The sequence below is a fragment of the Heterocephalus glaber genome, unplaced genomic scaffold, assembly GCF_053883595.1.
Source record: "Heterocephalus glaber isolate CG9 unplaced genomic scaffold, H.glaber_assembly_v1.0 deba00001428, whole genome shotgun sequence".
In the NCBI taxonomy this organism is placed as follows: Eukaryota; Metazoa; Chordata; class Mammalia; order Rodentia; family Bathyergidae; genus Heterocephalus; species Heterocephalus glaber.
Genome location: NW_028258293.1, coordinates 6,499,808 through 6,512,660, shown reverse-complemented (window position 1 = coordinate 6,512,660; position 12,853 = coordinate 6,499,808).

Genomic DNA, 12,853 nt, shown 5'->3' with positions numbered 1-12,853 from the left:
TCTTTTTTTTAAGGAGATTTTTATTCTCATATGAAAGACTGATCATTTATTTTCCTTTTCAACTTTTCTTCATCCCAATTTCAAAGCTTCAAGACCTAGGAGACTACTTTAATTCTTCTCATTCCACTACTCACCTTTTAAAGGGTCTTTTGTGAATACAGTTCTTCTTGACACACATTCAAATTTGTTTGAAAGAATAAGTGGGACAGAGTCTCTTTGGAACTGAATGACTCATGAATGTCTGGACCTCACAAAACCCATCAAATTATTAAAATGAAACCTGTTAAAACTTCTTGAACTACTCTACTTTCCTCTAAATTGCCACCCCACTTTATTCTTCCTCCTTCGTCTGAGAACCAGAAAATGCCACAACAGACCCTTTCCAAAATATTTGGGCCAGGCCACTTCTCCTCTATCACACTTCCCAGGTATTCCATTTCACTGATCGGTGTCCTCATTGTGGTCTCCTCTGAGTCTTGTTCCCAGCTCCTCTTATTCTCTCCCTGACTCACTCACCTTCAGGCCCTCTGCCTCCCTTTCTGTGCCTTGCACTCCCGCACGCCCCTCTGAGCTCTGCTTGGCCAGTTGTTCCTCAGTTTCCCATTACCTCACTCCTGCAGCCTTTTCCCAAATGTCACCTTATCCCAGAATTGTGCTTAGGTTTTCCTGTCTAAAACTGCATCACCCATGGACAACCCCATGCTCTCACTTGATATTACCATTTATTTTTGGACTTGCTTTCTTAATAAGTATTATTACTTGAACCTGCAATCTACACTGATTTTTGAGTGTCTAAAATGCAAACATTTGAAAGCAGAGACTTTATCTCTGTTGTGCATAGCTATGCACCAGCTTCCCATTGCAGTGATGTAAACACTGAGATAATTAACTGATAAAGAAGAAAAGCACTTTTTTGTTTGGGGTTCCCAATCCTGTAGGTTTCAACCAATGGCCAACTGCACTGATGCCCTAAGACCTCCCACTGACTCCCTAAGTCTCAGTGCCCATGATTTGGCTGAATGTGGGGGCCCAGTAGGACCTCACTGATCCCATTGCTTCTTGGCAAGGCATTGCAGTGAGGATCATACTGAAGTGGGCGCAAAGTGCTTTTAATTCATGCCTTGGCTGTGTACCTCACAGGGTAATTAGCCTTGTGAACTAGGAGAATCACTTAGCTCCTTGAAATTAATTATCTCTGCCTGTAAACTAAGGCAAAGCAGGCCTTCTCTTCTTTCCTTAGAGGATTGCCATGAGAATTAAATGAGATGGCAAAGATAAAAGTGCATTGCAAACTTTTAAGCACAGTTCTAAAAATAGGCAAATGAAAAAGTTGGTTGATGGCAAAACATCTACAGTTGTCTTGTGCATAATAGAGCCTGGTTTTAGACATGGGTTAATAGCTTGGCAATTTAGAGACATGGACTGATACACTGCATAATTTTCTTACAAGAATTGCTTTTTATTTATCAATGTTCTAGATGTGCCTGGAAATAATTTCCTTTTATTTTTGATATTTTTGATATTTCTGGTAGATTGACTCTGCATGTGATTTGTCTATGTGTGCACCATTAACTCTTCATCATATTTAAAAAATTCATCATAGACATTTTATAAAATAATGAGAAGCTGACATATTTAAAGATTTTGGGTTATATGCCTACAGTGACAGGTGTTATCATTTGCTGAGTGAAGGCACACCCAGAAAAGTGGTGGGGATTTGAGACAGGTATTTGTAATTATATGAATGTTGATACTTTATTATTGCATGTCATTATAACATACTATATGGAAGTAGAATGGACAAGTTTAAACACTCTGAATAAATAGAAAATTAAAGAAAAAAGAGTCCTAAATTATCCTAGGTAGAATAATTCAAAGACTGAAATTGATACAGGTTAGTAGAAATAGATGATAGATAGATAGAGAGATAAATATATAGACATTGATAAATACTTAGCAGATATATTTCAGGGTAACCATAATTGTTACTGACACAAAGAATTTAGATGACTTATTCAAAGTAAGATGAATGTAAAAATTGTTTTGTCTTAGTTCCTCAAGCATTGAACTTTTAGCTAATATATCTGCATCTCAATGATCAGGAGTTAGTTTACAAACACAGATTTTTAGGTTACATGTTACATTTGCTGTAGAAAATCCTCTGTAGCTGAAAGAATCTTAAATTATGTGCACATAAAGAGTCCATGCACACTCAATTTTAAGGTTCACTGCTACAAATATAGGAAAACAATATGTTACATTACCTATCTAGTCAAAATTCTTTTAGGTTCTTTCCCTATATATGTAATCTAAATTTATCTTGCACAACAGAAATAGCAGTAGAGTACATGCCTTTTATATAGAAGATATAATCACTCCCTAGTACTGGCAACATTTTCGGTTAGTATTGAATCACATGTGTGCCTTTACCTACTTCTGATCAGCTTCTTCTATATCAAATGGTATAGGAGCACGTCACTTAGTTTTAAGATCGGCAATTTATGGACTGTTAATTTTATGTCCATTTCCTATAAGAATGTGTTATAATATTAACAGCTGCCACTGATGACTGAAAATAATAGTAATCCTCTAACTGGCCACCACTTTGGATATCTACACATTCATCTCCATAGCAACAGCCCCTTTTAAATTTTAGTGCTATCGTTATTTATTTTACCTTTGCCCCTGTAAGCCAATACAAAGTTTTTTTGATTTTGGTACCTGGGATCAAACTCGGGACCTTGCACTTGGGAGGCAGGTGGCAGAACCGCTGAGCTAAATCCCTGGTCACCAATACAAAGTTTTGAACTGGACATTATTTTAAGTTTGCATACACCTGAGGATATTTGTTGGAAAAAGGGAAAATGTGAAGCTCAAGCCCTGATCATGATAAAGGAATTCTAAGTGCTATGAAAGTGACATTTTTCAAAAAGATAAAACACTAATTCTATACAAATATTCAATATATATGGTTTACTTTATCTTACTTATTAAGAGAAGAACTAGTAAATTGTTACTACCAGTTCAAAGTGCCCTTGACTAGTTAAGTGTATAAAAAAACTTTGAATAAAGGAATTTTAGATTAAGAGTTCTGGATTCTATATAAATCAAGTGAATGTCCAATAGTGGCAAAAGTCATAAACATGGAGAGTATTATTTACTCTACCAGAAATAATTTATTTGCATCTCTTCCTGATACAAATCTGTAGATAATATTTGCCCTTGTAGAGTTGTAAAATAGTCAAGTTAATATAAATTCTGTTAAAGTTGCAACCCCAAAAATGCTCTGAAAAAACACTCAGAAATATTGTGGTCTTTGTTCAAGTTCAGAGAACATTCTCAGAGGAAGAAATTAGCTTTAGTAGCTGAACTCTGTCTTCTGATTCAGGGTGCATTGTGCAGGAATATTGAACCAGAACCAGTGGTTGTGAAAGAGATGATAGAGGAACAGTTTGCATGAGCCAGCTGTTGGGGAGATCATTAAAGTATCTGAATTTGCATGATTTTTGAATGTAACATAATGCTTCTTTCAGGCCCTTCTATGGCTACAAGGAAGATTAAGAAGCATAACTGGGCTGAAATTCAATGAAGTAATTCTGTTTTGTAACCCTTGAAGCAAAGCCAAATTCTATAAGCAATTCTCATTTCAATATCAGAGAACACTTTCTGAGGTCCCAGATGTAGGGGTAACTTTGTGTTGAAACCGTGACTTCAATCTTTAATAAAGGACTTCCAAACTGGAATGGACAAACAATAAATGGGATCATTTATTGTTTACTCATCTATCATTACCTCTTTGTTACTAAACGTTTGGAAGCTCTTTACTGCTGGAAGTCTAAACTCATTCCTAGCACCAATATGAGTTCCTGCTAGAAGGAAGTGGCTTCTGAGTCTTTTTCTGACTTCACCTCCTGCTACTTCCTGGTTTGATAGCTCTTCATGTAGGGTGGCAGAGTAGATGCCTTTGAAACACAGTATGGCAACTACACCAAGGAATTGTTAGCTCTCAGAGTTTCACCTGATATATATATATATATATGTATCTATATATTATATATAATATATATTATATAATAAATATATTATATATAATAAATATATATTTATCTAATAAATATTATATGTAATAAATATTAGGTATATATATTTTAAGGTGATAGAAACCATGTAACATGACATTTACCCTCAACAAAAATTTAAGTGTGCTGCATAGTATTGCTAAGTATGAACACAGTGTTGTACAAACTATCTCTAGACCATCTCTAGACCTTCTTTCTCTTTGGTAACTATTTGAGGCATGAATGACATATGTTAAGCTTTACATATTTAATATATATAACTTGATGGGTTTAGAGGAAAGTATACATCTGTGAAATGGTTACCACGTTCTATGGATTAAGCCTATCCATCACCTCCAAAACTTTCCTCCTGCTCTTTTTAATTTATCATATTATTGAGTGTGATAGGAACATTTAATGTAAGATCTACATGATAACAAATGGTTAATTACTCTATTAATAACTGTTTTACTGTAGTATTAAATATAGGCACTGCATTAATCAAATGACACAATTACGCACGCTAAGTAATTCCTAAAGATCTAGGATTTATTCACCTAGCAGGAGGCATAGTCAATATCCGTTAAACAGCAGTTTTCCATTTCTCCCTCTCTCATTCTCTGGGACCACCATTCTCCTTGCTGTGTCTATGAAGCCGACTGTGTGAGACTCCTCCTGCCAGTGCAGCCAGGAGGTGTCTCCCTCTCTGTGACTGGTTCTTCCCTCAGCTTGTCATCCAGATCCTTCCATATTGGCACAAATAAACGAATTCCTTCCTTCTTTAGAGCTAAATAACATTTTTAGTATATATATAGCACAATGTACTCATTTATTCATCCATCAATGGACATTTGGCTGTCGTGAATAATGTCATAACAAAATGATACTACATAAATTTTGGATACATACAAGGAAGGATGCTTCATGGATTCTATAGCAATTCTATTTTCAATTTCTAAGAACTTTCATATGGCTTTCTATATGAGCTACACCATTCTACCCTCATAAATGTTCCAATTTTCCATTTCCTTGCCAACAGGTGTTACTGGCTATGATATGTTTTTAAATTGAATGGTAATCCTAATATGTGTGAGGTGATACCTTATTGTGATTCTGATTTCCATTTCCATGATTAACAATGTTGTCATCTTTCCATTTATGTCTTTGTGATTTTTACGTCTTTTTTGAAGAAATACCTGTTTATGTGATTTACCTATATTTTAACTGAGTTATCTTTGTACTTGTACATAAATTTGATTTCGTGACATCATGCCATTAGAAGTAGATTTAAATCCATGATAAATTTGCTTTTTTATTATACAAGATTGTGATTGGAAGTGATAACTGAATAATATGTAAACAAATCCATGTGTTCGTTAACAGTTTTAAAGTAATATGACATAGATATATTTAAACCTTACATTTCTTATCAGCTTGAATTTTACCATATTTGTCTAGGTGTTTTCTTTTGCCTTATTTTGTTTTAAACTTTTTTTACTTTTATTAGTACACATTTACAGCACATAATTACTGAAGTCACTGTAACAGATTGGTACATGTATACAACACATTTGCATTCTCTTCTTTTTCCTCCTTGCCTCCACACACTTTTATTTTTCCCATCAGATTCATTTATTTATAAGACCATGTAAACTTAATTTACATTTATAGACTGAAAACCAGACTAATAGTTAAAGAACATATAAAACATGCAAGACAATTAAACTAAGTCAAGGCACAATTTTAGATGCATTCTCCGCTCTCGATTACAATTCTTATTATTTTCCTCATTTTTCCTATTGTTTGAATTTCTGCCTTGTGGGGTGGATTACTATGAAGTACTTTTATTCATGATATTCAAAGGAAAAAAACGGACAATTTTCTAAGGATCAAATAAAAAACTTGAGACCTTCACAATGTGTACTTCAAATTCATTTTGAAACCATTCCACAAACTTCAAGGGCAACTACAATATTATAAAATAGTACTGAAGACTGGCCAATACATAAAAAGCACTACACAGATAATGCAGAACAAAATACAGTGTATATTATTACAGACAAACTAATGGGGGATTATATTATTATAGTCCTCTTACACCACATCTTCTGTGAAAAGACATAGTTATTAGCAGAATTTTCCTCCCTGATTTTTCTTCTTTAATAAGCATTTTGGTGCATTTGGTCTTCTACAAGAAAATACCTTGAACTGGATGTCTTAGAAGCAATGTAACTTGACATCTCATGGTTCTCAAGATGGAGATGCCCAAGCCTGAGGCCCTGGCAGCTCCGACTTCATCTCCTGAGGTAGGGAGAGGGCAGCTCCTCCTCAGCCTCTTTTGTAAAGGGAACGATTCCAACGGGGGTTGCCTGCCTGATGACCAGGTCGCCTTCCTGCACTTGACACCTTAGAGAACTTCAACATAAACATTTTGGGTGATGTAGAGGCCTTGAGAATTATATTTATAAATTTTTCATATGAGGTAATGGCCTTGAGCCTTAGTTGTCACTGAGTGAATTTATTTTTAATGTAATTGATTTTAAAATAATGTTTTTTTCCCCTAATCACAACACTCTTAGATGGCCGTCCTGTGTGGAGTCTACTGCACCGCGGGTCATGTCACTTCACCCAGAGGACAGGAGAAATCACCTTAGAAGACAAAGTGAAATAATCTTACTTTTCCATAACTCTGAATGGCCTTTTCTATTGCAGTTAGTGCACGTCGGTTCATAAGGAGTAAAGACAGGCACTTGGCGGTAACATCAGGACCTTACTCACTACACTTAGGTGGAACAGATGAGCTGAGCAAGGGAGGGGAAACCCCCTCCACCTCTACCATACACTGGAGAAGCACAAGACTGTGAGGCTCTTCCGGAGTAACTGAAATTCAGTGCAGGAATCCTCCAGCTAGCCCGGGTTTCGGTGCCAGTGTGGTAAAAGTGACACCAGCTTTCCATTCATATGCAGTGTGATTGAAAAATATGATTTTTTTAAGAAGTATCACAAAAAAAGACATTCTGTTGTTCCTCTGCAAGTCCTCTGGGTTGCTTTTAGGAGATATGAGAAGAAAGATACAGTGAATACTGTCCACCCCACAGAAAGGTAGACTCCTAAAACACTCCTGGGTGTCCTAATCCACTTATTCAATTCACTGGTTCTGGCAACCTGTGACCTCTGGCTGTTTCGTAGCATCTAAATGATCACAAACGTTAAGTGTTTTCCATCAACTCAGGACATTGAGGTAGCCAGTACTGACAGTGCAATTGAAGAGACTTAAAGAGACTTCCAGAACTGCTTCAGAAAGCAGTAAGAATGATGTGATATGTGCTTTTGATTCAACGAGGAGTGTTTTGAAGGGGCTTAGTGGCCATGTGTCTTTCTTGGTAATACACTTTTAAATTAAATATTCACCATAGTTTTTGATCACACATCCTACACGTGAGTGTAAATTAAAGATAAATGTAGACACATGATATGTTTGAAGGTTTACTCGAGCATTCAGTGATGTCTGAAGCACATGGATGAGATTTCGAGGGCCTTAGCACTCTGCTGGGTGCCTGAGGATGGGAGGGTTGGCTAGTGCGGGTGGCTAGAGAGGACGTTTCCTGAAGTGATGCCTGAAGCAAAACAAACACAACATATTTCATTCCATAAATTACAGATCCCTATACAGCCTAGTCAGGGGGATGAACATCAAAGCTGAAGTTTCATTTTAGCCTTTACATTAAATTTTGGTGTGCTTAAGTAGCAATCCAAGTTGGCAGAGTCGTCTTAGCCCAATGACCTTCCATGGGTAACCTCATTGCCTGATCCTGAGCTTTGTTGCTCATGAACTGCAGGATTTCAGCCAACTCTGTTCTCCATTCTTGGCACTGTTTTCTGAGTCAGTCAACTCAGGAAACCAGACTGAATGATTACTAAGATCCTTTCCAACTCAAATCATTAGTCCGTGCATTCTAGGAACTCATAGATGCTGAACGGTCATGTACAGCAGCTGTGGAAACACTATTTCAGAGGGAAAGTTACTCGGTGAAAGCAAATCTGTTCACAAGGGTGAAGGACCCCTCTCTCTCTCCATGTTATTATAGATGGCGACACATTTCCTGACTTCATTTTGATTTTCCATGAGATGAATATTTAGCCACATAGATTCAGTAAATCTTTTCTTTACTGTTATGATGATTTACATTAACATTTGCTGTAAAAAACCTTATCAAAAGTATAGGCAAAATCTCTCGAGAAAATTCAAGGCTAGGTACAAATGGTCAAAACTGAAGGAGATGATTTTAGAAGAAAGTGTGTTTCAAGGAGTATCTTAATTGATTGCTGTAGCAATCAAGCACCTACCAGATGGGACAACTTACAGAGGCACAAACAAGTCTGTGTAATTAAGGACAAGAGCACCAACCAGGAGGGAGGCGTGGACAATAGCAGGCATCATCCAGACACTACTAACACATCCAGATATGAAAGACAAAGAGGCCTTAGAAGCATTGCTGGAGCCAGAAGGGAATGATGGAAGATAAACCATGTCAGGGAATCTGCTACCTTAGATACACAGCCACTATCAGACCTACAGCTAAGCATGAGAGAGGCTTGAGAACACAAACCATAAACCCAGTCTCTCTCCTTGTACTTTCAGATACCCTGTCCATCCCTTCCATTGACTACCTGCACGGAGAGGTGTGGAGCCCTGAAAATGCCAGAGGTGCAGATGACAGCAAGTGGAGGGGAGTGGTGGCAAGATACTCCCAGCACACACGGGGAGTAACTGGTGCAACGAAGCTGTTTTGCCACTTTGCATCCATTCATGTACTCTATGAAGAGGAAGAGACTCACAGCCACCTTGTCCCCAAAACCAAGAAAAGACAGTTCCAACAGCGAACCCAGTTGTAGCGGGAAGATGTCAATTTGACATACTTACAGCTGGGATTTAAAGGTAAAAAGGATGTACCTGAGGTGCTTTTCATATAAGCTTGCAGGGAAATGCATTAAGATAGCTAATAGTCATATTCACAGACTAATAGCTACCGTGATTCTTCAAATCTAGCAAGACATATTGGTGAATTATATGATCGCGGTTTCCTTCCTCCGCCACTTATTTCATTTTACCATTACCTTATACAATACGTCAGCACACTGGATTCATTATATTCCTGGTAGGATGGCACAGATCACCATCAGGCCTAAACTTAGTGATCCTTTTTCTTTAGGGAAATTGTAAATTTCATTGATAATTTATATATAAATGCACAATGAAATCACCAGTTTCTGAACATTTTAGATGTAGTTCAACTCACCATTCATGCAGAGTTTCAAATCTCTCTCTCATGGTGATGAAAGTTCCCATGGACAGAACAATGACCTCTTCAGTGTGTGTCGGGTCACCTAGAGAAAGGGACCAGAAAACTTACCTGCCTCCTCAGGTCAGATATTAAATTCAAAGCTTTCTCTTCCTGAATTTTACATCATTTCTATATCTTCAATGCAAACAACTCTACCCACTGCTTGGCATTTCTGCTCTAGCTTCCCTAAAAACATGACAGTTTTATTTCATGTGTTGGCTCCTGCAGTAATTTCAGATTCCATCCTTGACTCTTGACAGAATATAAGGAACCATCAGAACTTATAATATTAGTAATTTATCAATCGTTATTTTATAAGTTGGTGACTGGTTCATAACAGGCATAAATCAATACACAATACACATTGGATAAATGAGTGTGTGTGTATAAAAATATGTATACAGTATACAACCCTAATCTGCAATGCAACTGTGAGCTGTATTTCATCAATATGCCAGAAAAATTTGTATATCATGTGACTAAGACTGTGTTGTGTTAACTATGTAACTTTCCTGCATCATATATATTATGTTGATATCCTTTTGTTTTTTACCAAGTCTGAAATACAGAGACAGAAAATAAATTCTCACGGGCACACCAGCCATAATACTTAGAAATAGGACAATAGAGATTTGAAGGCAAAGTGTCTTAAGCTTTTATTTTCACTGTAAAACAATATAGTTTTTTTGTTTGTACTAAAGTTAATCACTTTTTAAAAATTCTACACATAGTAAAATTTATAACTGAAAAGAAAATTTGTTAAAATGGTAATTTGAGCAAAACTGATCTGGAACTTTGGGAAGATAACTGAAACTCGTGCACTTGAGTATCAGGTCAGACTGAAGGCCATTATCACTACCATTTCACACAAAGGGGTCAGGAACTAAAACCACAAGTTTAATAGTTGGAGGATGCTCAATAAAACATACTAAGGCTGAAGGTGATGACTTAGATGTAAGTCATCACAGAAGTAAGTGATTAGTTAAAATTATGTTTCAAAAACGAGGGGGTAATTTGTTAAGAATGACAGTCACTCTTTTGCAATAACTTTAACTAATACTTTTGATAATTACATCTGGGAAAATGATATTAGTGTGAATTTACTTCATGCAGTTTTCAATAGAAGTCGTAAATCTAAGGTTATTTGGGAATAAAAGGACAGAGTAGTGAAATAGTTCCAGCCTACATTCTATAAACTGCTCTAGAGCCACCTGATGTTTGAATCCTGGCCAGGCTTCCTGGAGCAATCTGTAGCTATTCATCCTAAGTAGAACATGGAGAGGTTAATGCTTTATTATTTTCAAGGGTGCTGCATTCCTTTATTTCTTTGGCTCTCAGCACTCACACTGTCTTGAGGTCCCTGCCTTCCCTCACTGGCAGAACCACCCAGGAGGTAAACGCACATAAATCACCAAGGCACCCACGATGGAAGCAAAGTGCTGGGGAGGTGCCGTTTGCCTACAGTTCTGGGTGCCCAGAGCCACAATTAGGGGAAGCCACCTGACCTGACCTAGCCAGGAGGCGTGCTGTGAGCCTGGGAGTGCTGTGTCCGTGGGAATCTGTGTGTAATGTCACGGAGAGATTTCATTCTACCCAGAAAAGCAGGCAAATGCAGTGTGTCCTGTCACCTAATACTTTCCATAACTTTCTGGGCACAGAGCTGAGTGGGGAGGCTGCTACCTCAGCATAACCGTAGTAATGATAATCATACTGGGCGACGTGTACTGAATGCTTTCAGTTTCCCTCTGACCAGCTAAGTACGTGCGTCAATACCTAAAAGAAGACCCTTTTTATTAACCATATTTACTCACAGGAAAGAAAAAGTTCCTTAAAAGGTTCCATGACTTCCTAAGTGCATTTGTAGGGCCAGGGATTTAGCTCAGTGGTTTCGCTGCCTGCCTTGCAAGCACAAGGACCGGAGTTCGATCCCCGGTACCAAACAAAACAAAACAAAGCAAAAAAGTGCGTTTGTGCACCAAATAAAGCTACTCATTCAACTGGAATTATATATGTATTTATAATTCTGGACAGTTTGTTCCTCACAGCTATTTAAGGTAAAGTATAAAAACTTGTGAAGCATATGGAATACTTGTCCTAGGATGAAAATGCAATGCTTCAACTTAGAAAATCTCAATGAGTTGTTTCATTTTGATATGTGATCTAGGTGACCCTTCATCCTCATGAAATACTGATTAATTTTTGAAGAAGACGCGATCTCTGAAGAGAACATATGTTTGAAGGAGAGGCCCTTCTAATCTCCAGGTGTCAAGTAGCGTGCTAAGCCTCACAGCTTGTCCAGCCAGAAGGGCTTCTGCTGAATGTGCATGGTAATTAGGGCCATCAAAGCTTTCTCCTTTAATGATGGAAATCTGTTTAGAGATTATTTTCGTCCAGTGCTAGAGCGCTTGCCTAGCATGCACAAGGTTCTAGGTTTGGCCTCCAACACTTAAAGGTTTTTGTGACTGTGCATTTTCATTAATTGCCTTTAGTGTGTGTGTGTGTGTGCGCGCGCGTGCTAGTGTAGGCTATGATACTTTGAAGTGCTACTTTTATAATTTTGATTGATAAAGACCACAGATTATGGAGTAAAGAGAAATATATAAAGTTTGATGGCCTAAAGCGTGTCCTGAAAACCATGGGAGAAGGAGTGGACCACATCTTGTGTGGGCAAGGTCAGAAAGACAAAAGTGCAGTCATCCTGGGCAGGGAAAGGTGGCACTTGACTGCGAGGTTCCCTTGGACAAAGGCCCATATTACAAGGATTTTCTCAGGGAAGAGTTGGCATTTTTAGATTCCGCACTTTATTAACAAGGGAAGGCATGTGAAATAAGGTATGAGATTCCCGGATTTCTTTAAGAACAAGTGTATGTTCCAGGAATTTGACTTCAGTTGGGGTTCATTAAAAAGGATATAGAGCTGAAAATACAAAACCCTGTCGTCTATATAATTTAATGCTAGAACAAATTTGAGAATAGGGGACTAATTCCATTTAATTGTCCAGGTGAGAAAATTAAAGATGGCATATCAAAATGTACAAAAGATAATACGAAACAGGAAGAAAAGGTCCAAAGAGGAAGGGGAAGGGGAAGTGGGGGTAGGGGAAAGGAAAGAAGGGAAAGGAACAAATATGAGAAAAGGAAAAAATGAAAACAAAGTCTTTGTAAATAGGGAGAGGTGGGGGGGGTAAAGGGAGGGCAGGGGAATGGGGAAAAATAAGACCCACGATGCATCATGTAAAAGTACAAGTTCCCGATGATGAATGTCATCATATTGTATACCTAAAATATACCAGTAAATGCAATGAAGAAAAAAGAATAAACTGCTTCTCATTTATAAAATAAAGCATTTGATGTATATTTTTTATTCAGTGTCTAGCCAGAAGTCAGAAGGACTCCGTATTTGACATGAAGAGAAACAATGTAAAGTCATATTAAATAATATGTTATTAGT